Source organism: Mesoplodon densirostris, chromosome 6, assembly GCF_025265405.1.
Source record: "Mesoplodon densirostris isolate mMesDen1 chromosome 6, mMesDen1 primary haplotype, whole genome shotgun sequence".
Taxonomy (NCBI): Eukaryota; Metazoa; Chordata; class Mammalia; order Artiodactyla; family Ziphiidae; genus Mesoplodon; species Mesoplodon densirostris.
Window position 1 is genome coordinate 62,231,864 of NC_082666.1, and position 12,199 is coordinate 62,244,062.

Sequence of the window (12,199 nt, forward strand, 5' to 3'; positions counted from 1 at the left end):
GGGAACCTCCCTCAACATAATAAAGGCCATATATGACATACCCACAGGAAGCATCATATTCAATGGTGAAAAACTGAAAGCATTTCCACTAAGATCAGGAACAAGACAAGGATGTCCACTCTCGCCACTCTTATTCAACATAGTTTTGGAAGTCCTAGCCACAGTAATCAGAGAAGAAAAAGAAAAGGAATACAAATTGGAAAAGAAGAAGTAAAACTGTCACTGTTTGCCAATGACATGACACTATACATAGAACATCCTAAAGATGCCACCAGAAAACTACTAGAACTAATCAATGAATGTGGTAAGGTTGCAGGATACAAAATTAATGCACAGAAATCTCAGGCATTCTTATACACCAACAATGAAAAATCAGAAAGAGAAATTAAGGAAACACTACCATTTACCACTGCAACAAAAAGAATAAAATACCTAGGAATAAACTTGCCTAAGGAGGAAAAAGACTTGTACTCAGAACACTAAAAAACACTGATGAAAGAAATCAAAGATGACATAAACAGATGGAGAAATATACCCTGTTCTTGGATATGAAGAATCAATACTGTGTAAATGAATATACTGCCCAGAGCAATCTACAGATTCAATGCAATCCCTATCAAACTATCAATGGCATTCTTCGCAGAATTAGAACAAAAAATCTTACAATTTGTATGGAAACACAAAATACCCCGAATATCAAAGCAATCCTGAGAAAAAGAAACGGAGTTGGAGTAATCAGGCTCCCTGACTTTGAACTATACCACAAAGATACAGTAATCAGGACAGTATGGTACTGGCGCAAAAACAGAAATATAGGTCAATGGAACAGGATAGAATGTCCAGAGATAAACCCATGCACATATGGGCACCTAATTTATGACAAAGGAGGCAAGAACGTACAATGGAGAAAAGACAGCCTCTTCAGGCTTCCCTGGTGGCGCAGTGGTTCAGAGTCCGCCTGCCGATGCAGGGGACACGGGTTCGGGCCCTGGTCCGGGAGGATCCCACATGCCGCAGAGCGGCTGGGCCCGTGAGCCATGGCTGCTGAGCCTGCGTGTCAGGAGCCTGTGCTCCACAATGGGAGAGGCCACAACAGTGAGAGGCCCGCATACTGCAAAAAAAAAAAAAAAAAAAAAAGACAGCCTCTTCAATAAGAGGTGCTGGGAAAACTGGACAGCTACATGTAAAAGAATAAAACTAGAACACTACCTAACACCATACACAAAAATAAACTCAAAATGGATTAAAGACTTAAATGTAAGACCAGACACTATAAAACTTTTAGAGGAAAACACAGGAAAAACACTCTTTGACATAAACTACAGCAAGATCTTTTTTGACCCACCTCCTAGAGTAGCAGAAATAAAAACAAAAACAAACAAATGGGACCTAATGAAACTTAAAAGCTTTTGCACAGCAAAGGAAACCATAAACAAGACAAAAAGATAACTCTTAGAATGGGAGAAAATATTTGCAAATGAAACAACAGACAAGGGATTAATCTCCAAAATATACAAACAGCTCATGGAGCTCAATATCAAAAAAACAAACAATAGTTAAAAAATGGGCAGAAGACCTAAATAGACATTTCACCAAGGAAGACATACAGATGGCCAAGAGGCACATGAAAAGATGCTCAACATCACTAATTATTAGAGAAATGCAAATCAAAACTACAATGAGGTATCACCTCATACCAGTCAGAATGGCTATTATCACAAAAGCTAGAAACAATAAATGCTGTAAAGGTTGTAGTGAAAAGGGAACCCTCCTACACTGTTGGTGGGAATGTAAATTGATACAACCACTATGGAAAACAGTATGGAGGTTCCTCCAAAAACTAAAAATAGAACTACTATATGACAGAGCAATCCCACTACTGGGCATATACCCTGAGAAAACCATAATTCAAAAAGAGACATGTACCACAATGTTCACTGCAGCACTATTTACAATAGCCAGGACATGGAGCCAATCTGAATGTCCATTGACAGATGCATGGATAAAGAAGATGTGGTACATATATACAGTGGAATATTACTCAGCCAGAAAAAGAAATGAAATTGAGTTATTTGTAGTGAGGTGGATGGACCTAGAGACTGTCATACAGAGTGAAGTAAGTCAGAAAGAAAAAAACAAATACCGTATGCTAACTCATATATATGGAATCTAAAAAAAAAAAAAAATGGTACTGATGAACCTAGTTCAGGGCAGGAATAAAGAGGTAGACATAGAGAATGGACTTGATGACATGGGGTGGGAGGCCAAAGCTGGGGTGAAGTGAGAGTAGCATCGACATATATACACTACCAAATGTAAAATAGTTGGCTGGTGGGAAGCAGTAGCATAGCACTGGGAGATCGGCTCTGTGCTTTGCGATGACCTAGGGGGTGGGATAGGGAGGATGGGAGGGAGGCTCAAGAGGGAGGGGATATGGGGACATGCATATGCATATGGCTGATTCACTTTGTTGTGCAACAGAAACTAACACAGTATTGTGAAGCAATTACACTCCAATAAAGATGTATTCAAAAAAAAAGATACATGCACCCTTATGTTCATAGTAGCACTATTTACAATAGCCAAGACATGGAAACAACCTAAATGTCCATCAACAGATGAATGGATAAAAATGTGGTATATATATACAATGGAATATTACTCAGCCATAAAAAGAATGAAATAATGTCATTTGCAGCAACATGAATGGACATAGAGATGATCATACCAAGTGAAGTAAGTCAGAAAGAGAAGGACAAATGCCATATGACATCAGTTACATGTGGAATCTAAAATATGACACAAGGGCCTCCCTGGTGACGCAGTGGTTAAGAGTCCGCCTGCCGATGCAGGGGATACGGGTTCGTGCCCCGGTCTGGGAGGATCCCATATGCCGCGGAGCGGCTGGGCCCGTGAGCCATGGCCGCTGGGCCTGCGCATCCAGAGCCTGTGCTCCGCAACGGGAGAGGCCACAACAGTGAGAGGCCCACATACCGCAAAAAGAAAAAAAAAATAAAATAAAAAAAAAATAAAATATGACACAAATGAACTTATCTACAAGACAGAAACAGACTCACAGACATAAAGAACAGATTTGTGGTTGCCAAGGGGGAGGAGGGGCGGGGGAGGGATGGATTGGGAGTTTGGGATTAGCAGATGCAAACTATTGTATATAGAATGGAGAAACAGTAAGGTCCTACTGTATAGCACAGGGAAATATATTCAATATCCTGTAATAAACCATAATGGAAAAGAATATGAAAAAGATATGAATATGAATATATATAATATATTCTCTGAATCAGTTTGCTGACACCAGAAACTAACACATTATAAATCAACTATATTTCAATTTTTTTTTTTTTTCCTTTTTGCGTTATGTGGGCCTCTCACTGTTGTGGCCTCTCCCGTTGCGGAGCACAGGCTCCGGACGCGCAGGCCCAGCGGCCACGGCTCACGGGCCCAGCCGCTCCGCGGCATATGGGATCCTCCCAGACCGGGGCACGAACCCGTATCCCCTGCATCGGCAGGCGGACTCTCAACCACTGCGCCACCAGGGAGGCCCATATTTCAATTTTTAAAAAAAGAATAAAAAATGAGGGTTATCACTATAAATCCTATAAAAAGAAGGATAATTAAGGAATATTATGATCAGCTTTATGTCAATGAATTTGACAAATTAGATAAAACATACAAATTCTTGGAAAAACCTAACTTACCAAAACCAATACAAAGAAATAAAATACCTGTATAACCCTATAACTGCTAAATAAATTGTATTTGCAAATTTAAAAACCTTCTCAAGAAGAAAACTCAGGCCCAGATGATTTTACTTGTGATTCTATCAAAAATTTTAAAAAGAAATAATACCAATCTTACACAAACTCAGGAAAAGGGAAGATACAACACTTCCAGATTGTTTTATGAGGCCAACAAAACCTGACATGATTATCACAAGAAACAGAAACCACAGACTAGTATCTCTCATGAACAGAGACACAAAAACCTTAACTAGGGCTTCCCTGGTGGCGCAGTGGTTGAGAGTCCGCCTGCCGATACAGAGGACGCGGGTTCGTGCCCTGGTCCGGGGGGATCCCACGTGCCGCGGAGCGGCTGGGCCCGTGGGCCATGGCCGCTGAGCCTGCGCGTCCGGAGCCTGTGCTCCGTAGCAGGAGGGGCCGCAGCGGTGAGAGGCCCGCATACCACAAAAAACAAAAACAAAAACAAAAAACCTTAACTAAATATTAGGAAATTGAATCAAGAAATATATATATATGAGGATAACACATCATGACCATGCAGAATTTATCTATGAATGAAAGTTTGATTGGTTTAACATTCCAAACAATCAGTATAATTCACTGCATTAACAGAATAAAGGTAAAAAATGTTATAGCATCTCAATAGATACAGAAAAAGCATTTCACAAAACTCAACATCCATGTATGAAAATTTTCAGCAGACTACAAAAAGAAGGGAATTTCCTTAATCTGATAAAGATCACCTACAAAAAATTATACCTAACTTTATACTTAATGATGAAAGACAATGTTTTCCCCCTAAGACTGTGAACAAGGCAAGGATGCTGTTATGGACTGAATGTTTGTCTCCCCTCAAAATCATATGTTGAAACCTTACCCTCCAATGTGATGGTATTAGGAGGTGAGGCCTTTGGAAGGTAATTAGGATCAATAAGGTCATGAGGGTCGAGTCCCCATGAATGGGATTAGTGTCCTTATAAGAGTCATGAGAGAGCTTGCTTCCTCTTTCTTCCTGCCATGTGAGGACACAAAAAGTCAGTCATCTGCCACACAGAAGTGGGCTTTCACCAGAACCCAACCATGCTAGCACCATGATCTTGGACTTCTAGCCTCCAGAACAGTGAGAAATAAGCTTCTGTTGTTGATAAGCCACCCAGCTTACAGTATTTTTGGTATAGCAGCTCAAACTGACTAAGACATGTCTACTCCTACCACTTTTATTTGATACTGTATTGGAGGTCCCAGCTAGTTTAATAAAGCAAGAAAAAGGAATAAAAAATATAAAGAGTGGAACAGAAGTAAAAGTGTCACAAACAACATGACTGTCTACATAGGAATTCCTACAGAAACTGTGAAAAATCTACTATAAATAATAAATGAGTTAGCAAGATTTTAGGACATAAGATGAATAATAAAAAATAAACTGTGTTTCTGTATTACAGCACAGAACAATTGGAAGTTAAAATCAAAAATCAATATGATTTAAAATGTCATTAAAAACTGAAACACTTAGGGATGAATTTAATGAAATAACTGTACACTGAAAACTACAAAACAATACTGAGAGAAATTTAAGAACACCTATTTAGGAGATGTATACATGTTCAGGGATTGGTAGACTCAATATTATTAAAATGTTAATCCCACCCCCTCAAATTATCTGTGGATTGAATGAAATCCTAATCAAAATCCCCACAGTTTTTTTTGTAGACAATAATCAGCTGATTCTCCAATTTATAGAGAAATGCAAAGGACCTAGAACAGCCAAAGTAATCCTGAAAAAGCAGGAAAAAATTGGAGGACTTGTACTTCCTGATTTAAAGGCTTACAATTCACCTGCTGTGTAATATTTATAAAATGGTAGCAACTGAATAGAATATCAAGTTCAGAAATAGACCCACACAGATATGGCCACTGATTTTTAACAAAGGTGCCAAGGTTCAGTGTAGGAAAGCATAGTCTTAAGGGTGTTGGATCAACATGAAAATACATATGTATTAAGAAAAAGAACCTAGAACTTTACCTCACATCTTTTATAAGAATTATCTTGAAATTCATCATAGATATAAACATAAGAGCCCAAACTGTAACGTTTATACATGAAAATAAAGGAGAAAATCTTTGTGGTGTTGGGTTAGGCAATGGGTTCTTAGGTAGGGAACAAAAGCATAACCATAAAAGAAAAACTAATAAACTTGACGTCATCAAAATGAAAAATTTTGCTCTTCCAAAGACACTATTAAGAAAATTAATGGCAAGCCATGTAGGGAAAATATTTGCAAAATTCGTATCTTATTAAAAACATATATCTAAAATATATACTTTACGATTCAATAATAAGCAATGCAATTAAAAATGGGCAAAAGAGTAGAACTGACAATTCACTGAAGAATATTTTAAAAACTGGCAAATAAGCACATGAAAAGATGATGAACATCATTACTCACTAGAGAAATGTAAATTAAAACCACAATAAGACAACACTACAAACCACTGGAATGATAAAATTCAATAAATGACAATTTTTGGCAAGGATATGAAGCAACTGCTACTCTGAAAAACAGTTGGACTTTTCAAAAAAAAAAAGTTAAAATACACTTACCATACATCCCAGCAATCTTGCTAGATATTTTCCCAAGAGATATGAAAACGTTTGTCCACTCAAAACTTCTACTCAGATGTTCATAGCAGCTTTATTCACAATAGCAAAAACTGGAAATAATCCGAATGTCCAGCAACTGTTGAATGGATAAACATATTGTAATGTTAAAAAATAATCATGAAAACCAATTCGATTCCATACAATGAAATATTACTCATCAATAAGATGGAATAGACTGCTGATATACACCAACACAGAGATAAATCTCAAAAGATTATGCTGAGTAAAAGAATTTCTATTTCTAAAATCACTGTGACAGAAAATTGACTGGTTGTTGCCTGGGCCTGAGAGTTGGGGGAGGGGAATGACTGCAAACTGGCATGGGTCACTTTTTGGGGCTATGGAATGTTCTGTATCTTGTTTGGGGTCATGATTATAGGACTGTCTACATTTGTCAAAACTTATCAAACTCCACTTAAAATGTGTGAATTTTATTGCATGTAAATTACATCTCAGTAAAACTCATTTTTAGGAAAAAAATATTGCCTTTACAGAAAGAAGTAATTTTATTTACTTATTAAATCAAATAAAGCCTTTATAGCTTTTCTTAAAGTATAGCAATTGAATAGAATATCAAGTTCAGAAGCTTCAATTTGTGTTTAATAATACCGAGAGTGAAAATCTATAAGACTTACTAGAAAAAAAGAGACAAAGCGGCTGCTTAGAGAGAGTTACCTTGGAATTGATCCACTAGGTTTAACCACATCTCACAATAGATCTGTGTTCCCTGAATTTTCAATAGAGGGTTCCTTATTAACACCTGGCAGTCAAGGTAAAGCTGCCTCGTTCATGCTCACCACACCTTGCTTAAATTCAGGTATCAGAAGAGGGTTGCCAGGTATCTTCACTCCACACTCAGAATAGCCTGAAGGGAACATACTTGTAAATGGAAACACAGGCTGTGTTCTGTCCTGGGCTGGCTCTGAAGGGTTCCCGCAGGGCTGAACATAGGCTCACATTCAGCTCCTCTAAATGTCTGATCTGGAAAGAAGACAGCTTGTGATGAAAACCAATCTCTTGGCAAAAGCTACAAATTACCATTTCAGAATTTTCTAGCACGAAATAACTATACCATATGTTGTTCATACCCCTTGGGAGATGCCCTTTAAATTATGTCTTAATGCATGAAAGAACCTTTACTCAAGGGAGAACAAGAAAGGCAGTCATTCCTATAAAGGACTCCGAATAAAAGAGCCAATGAGCTAAAAAGCAGGAGTCAGCAATTATGGAGGCAAAGGACACACAGGATTTGGTTTCTTTAACCAGCTTGACACAAAGCAATCCCCAGCAGAAATCGCAGAGCTCAGAGCTAAGCTCAGTTGTTTGCAAAGTCTAAGCTAAATATACTGATACCAACTTCAAGGATGAGGTGGAGTGGCAGCAAAAAGCAAAACAAAGGAGGATAATACATGTTTTGCTGTTCTTAGAGGCAACTTGGTACAGAAAGATGGTTTTGGGCTTAAGTCACTTCACCACTCTGGGTTGGCCTCTCTCTCCCTGTCCTCTCTCCCCCAATCTCTTTAAGGTTAATAATATCTGTCTCGATGAGCAATTGTGAGGTTTAAAGAGAACGCATGCAGGGCACCTTAGCACAACGTCTGGCTCCAAGTAGTTCAGTGAGTACTAAATATTATATGTAACAGGATGTTAAATGTCACACGTTGCAGATTAAATCGTAAATGTGCTACGTGAAGGATGTATGCATTTTCTGTGGCTCTCCACATGGGGAAGTGGTAACATTGCAGGATTAAATTCCCAGATGGTTAGGAAATAGTAAGCAACTCATCACAATAGAGATGCACTTGCCTTTATCAGGGGACACGGAGAGATCCCCAGTGGTGGGGGTGACTTGGTTATTCTGTGTATCCTCCGAGATCCATTATTCTCCCCAGGAGGCTAACCCCTGAGAACTCTATTACTTGAGCTCCCTTGCTGGCTAGCTACCAGGTGGGTTTGGCCAACGCGAAGCACTGGCAGGAAATCACTGAGCAAGAGGAGGGAGTTCTAGGCATTTCTTCCCGCTGCCTCCTTGCATAGGTATTGTGTCTTTGGCAATGTTTGCATCCTTCCAGGACTACACTACAGAGAGGCGTCTCCTCTTTTGCAATCTCAGCCTTCACTGGGCTCTGGTGCTACTGTTCCCTTCCCTTGCCCTCTCCTACCTGGAGTGGTAATGGCTTTCACTGTTACAAATCTGTATGTGACATCATCCCTTCTGTGTTCCATTAACCCTGTGCTCACCTCTATAAGCAGGCCCTTCATTAGAGTCTCTTTGTTTGAACCATCTGGGGCAAATGTTATTGTCTGCTAGATCAGGGGTCTCCCCAAAATTCATAAACGCACTCTCTAAAGATAAAGCTTTGATTATCAGGCAGTTTCAAAGAGTGCCAACTAGTTAACTGTAACAGTGCAAGTAATAATTTTCTTGGAAATACAAGAAACACAGGTAGTAAAAGAGAGGCGAAGGAGTAAAAGCCCAAAGTGAGAGAAGGAAAGAAGCTGATAACATCTGGCAATAAGCCAGAGCAGGGCAATGGGAGGAGAGGCCCCAGCTGAACATGAAGTTCAAAGTTTGACTATTACATAAGACTTGAAATACTGAAAACTGACAAGGGGATCTTGAATCACCTGACAATAATTAGAAAAGCCATAGGATCTGCTTCCATTTTTATGCATGGGAAGAGGAAGAACAAGCCCCAGTGAATATATTTCAAAGGAGAGTGGGAGATAAATTTGTTTATTCTTATACACTAAGGGCATGCTTTTCAATATAATGCTTACATAATGACAGCTCTAGAAAGACTTATTTACACAGCACAGGTCATGGAGTTGGGGCCCAACCTGGATTTTGCTTGCCTATCTACTTAGCTCTAGACCTGCTGCTAAATCATCAACTTCATACTGGCATGGCAACCTGTTCATTTCCTTATTTTATGAGCAGAGGACATTTCCTTCCGATTTCTTTGCCCTGGTATAATCTTTTGCAAATGCCACACTGACATGCAGATGTATAATATTTATATACTTATATGTCACCATATAACAAATCACCATGGCTTGATTAGTTTAACTATTAATCTATACTCTCTGGTTAGACGGAAAGAGAAGATGAGTGTTGTTCCTGTTTAGATTGCATGCAGAAATCCATGGTGGACTTGCAGGAGGGCGGTGGATCACAGAAGCACGACCTAGGAAAGGACTGTCATCACCGAATCCAACTTCATATCATGGCCATATTTTGTGCTACTTTCCAAGGGATGATACTTAGCGTTTTAGCATCTGAAATGCAATAGTTAGGGCATCCTAAAGTGTTTGGGCTTGGGGGCCTGACTCCCTTTGACCAAACACACATGTATAAACCTCAAATGCCTATTTGTTAATTAACCACTAGATCTATACTGATCACGACCAAAGAGTTATGTTGCTGATCAACATGTTCTTGTCCTATTTGCAAAATCTATGTGGGAAGCCAGAATCCAATAAGATGATTACTCAGGGAGCACAGAATTAGCGGAAAGGAAAACAACTGGATGACTTTAATGGCTAATGTCATCTAGGAATGATAAATGGCAGGAATCTGGCTGTTAGGCTATCTTGGCCCAAGGGTGGGGACAGCAGTGTGCACCCTGGCCCTGTGCTAGATGCATCAAGTCCGTGTCTGTGTCTCTGACTCTCGTTCATGCTTCATTTACCAACCCAACCACAACCAGATAGACACTCTTTCTTTAGGTGTGTTAACAAAGATACTTCAAGTTATGGTTACTTTGGCTGGCACAGAAATCTTGGCATCCTTCTCTTTACCATAAGATTGCCAAGCTCTGATACAATTCTTTCTTTGCTTATGATATAATCCAGCTCACAGAGGGCGTTTTTTTCCCCCTTTATCTCCAACTCCTTATCAAATCCTCATTTTGGGCCATGTCTACCACCTATGGCTACCAGATGGGAATGCATCATCTGTAGGACTAGTTTTCGCTGAGTGCTATGCTTCTTAATTTCAGGCTTCCAAGCAGAGGGCCAGATGGTTATCTGTCTGTAGATGTTTCTCTAAATAGTTTCTGCCCTCAGGACCTCATATCAAAAGTTATTGCTTTTAAAAATTTTTATTTAATTAATTAATTTTTGGCTGTGTTGGGTCTTCTTTGCTGCACGGGCTCAGCAGTTGTGGCGCACGGGCTCAGTAGTTGTGGCGCATGGGCTCAGTAGTTGTGGCTCGCGGGCTCTAGAGTGCAGGCTCAGTAGCTGTGGTGCACGGGCTTAGTTGCTCCATGGCATGTGGGATCTTCCCAGACCAGGGTTCGAACCCGGGTCCCCTGCATTGGCAAGTGGACTCTTAACCATTACGCCACCAGGGAAGCCCTAGGTGATTGCTTTTTAATGGGCACATCTTGAACCTGATGAGCTATCATCTCTAAAATCTAAAACTCGAGGACTTCCCTGGTGGTGCAGTGGTTGAGAGTCCGCCTGCTGATGCAGGGGACGCAGGCTCGTGCCCCAGTCCGGGAAGATCCCACATGCCGCGGAGCGGCTGGGCCCGTGAGCCATGGCCACTGAGCCTGCACGTCCAGAGCCTGTGCTCCACAATGGGAGAGGCCACAACAGTGAGAGGCCCGCGTACTGCAAAAAAATAAAAAATAAAAATAAAACTCGAAAAGTCCATGCTCTGACCACAAACTCCCATCCTTCCAGCTCTCACTCCAGCTCTAACCCCTGACCCTCAATCTCAAAGGAACTTTGAAATACCTTAATCCCTTTATCTACCCACTCCTGGCCATATTTCCCTCACCTAATCCATAGCCTGATGGAGTAACACGTAACCGCTCTCTCACTAGGAGGCTCAAGACTCACATCCTAGTGCTCTTCTGTACTTGCCCTGCACTTCCATGAACCAGACCTTAGCCTTCTTTGCTTCCACACAAAGGCAGCAGTTTTGCTGAAGGAAGAACAATCATTAAGCAGATTGGAACCACTTCAGGTTCATAATCTTCAATTTTAACTGTACTCACCTTTTTTTTTTTTTTTTTTTCCTTCTTTCTTGGCCCGGAGGCTTGTGGGATCTTAGTTCTTCCACCAGGGATTGAACCTGGGCCCCGGCAGTGAAAGCGCCAAACCCTAACCACTGGACCGCCAGGGAATTCCCTGTACTCATGTTTCAATAATTTCTTTACCTGGTAACAACAAGCTCCTCTCTTATCTAGCAGTTAGAAAATGTCACCATTCTCCTCCAGGCTTCTAACTCACCCCCAGCTCTGCCTCCCTCAGTTGTTCCTGCTTATTTATTTCATAGATAAAATAGGGGCCGTCCCACAGACATTTACTTACTACCTGCGCTTCCCCACATCAGCATTTATACACAGACACGTGCATCCTTACTTCTTTTCTCTCACTCACAGGAGCAGCTATTTCTCCCTACAGCATTTTCAGGCTAATCCTTCCACCTGGGCTCTGATTAGGCTGTGGCTTTTAAAAAATCATCTGTTTTCTTTCTGACCTTTCTCTGCTAGCACCTTCTTCTCAGCCTAAAAATGTGATCAAATCTCTTTTATCTTAAAAATAATAAAACCAAAGTCCTTCATTAATTCTACATTTTCCTCTACACATGAGCCCCTCTATCCTTCCATTCACAGTGAAGCTCCTTACAGGTCTACACTCCTTATCTCTACGTTTTCATCTCCCATTCACTCTCCAGTTTACTACCATCTGTCTCCTGCCCGCAGTATTCCATTGAAACTGTTCTGGAAAATGTTCTCAGTGGCCTTTTTGGAGAAGTCAATGA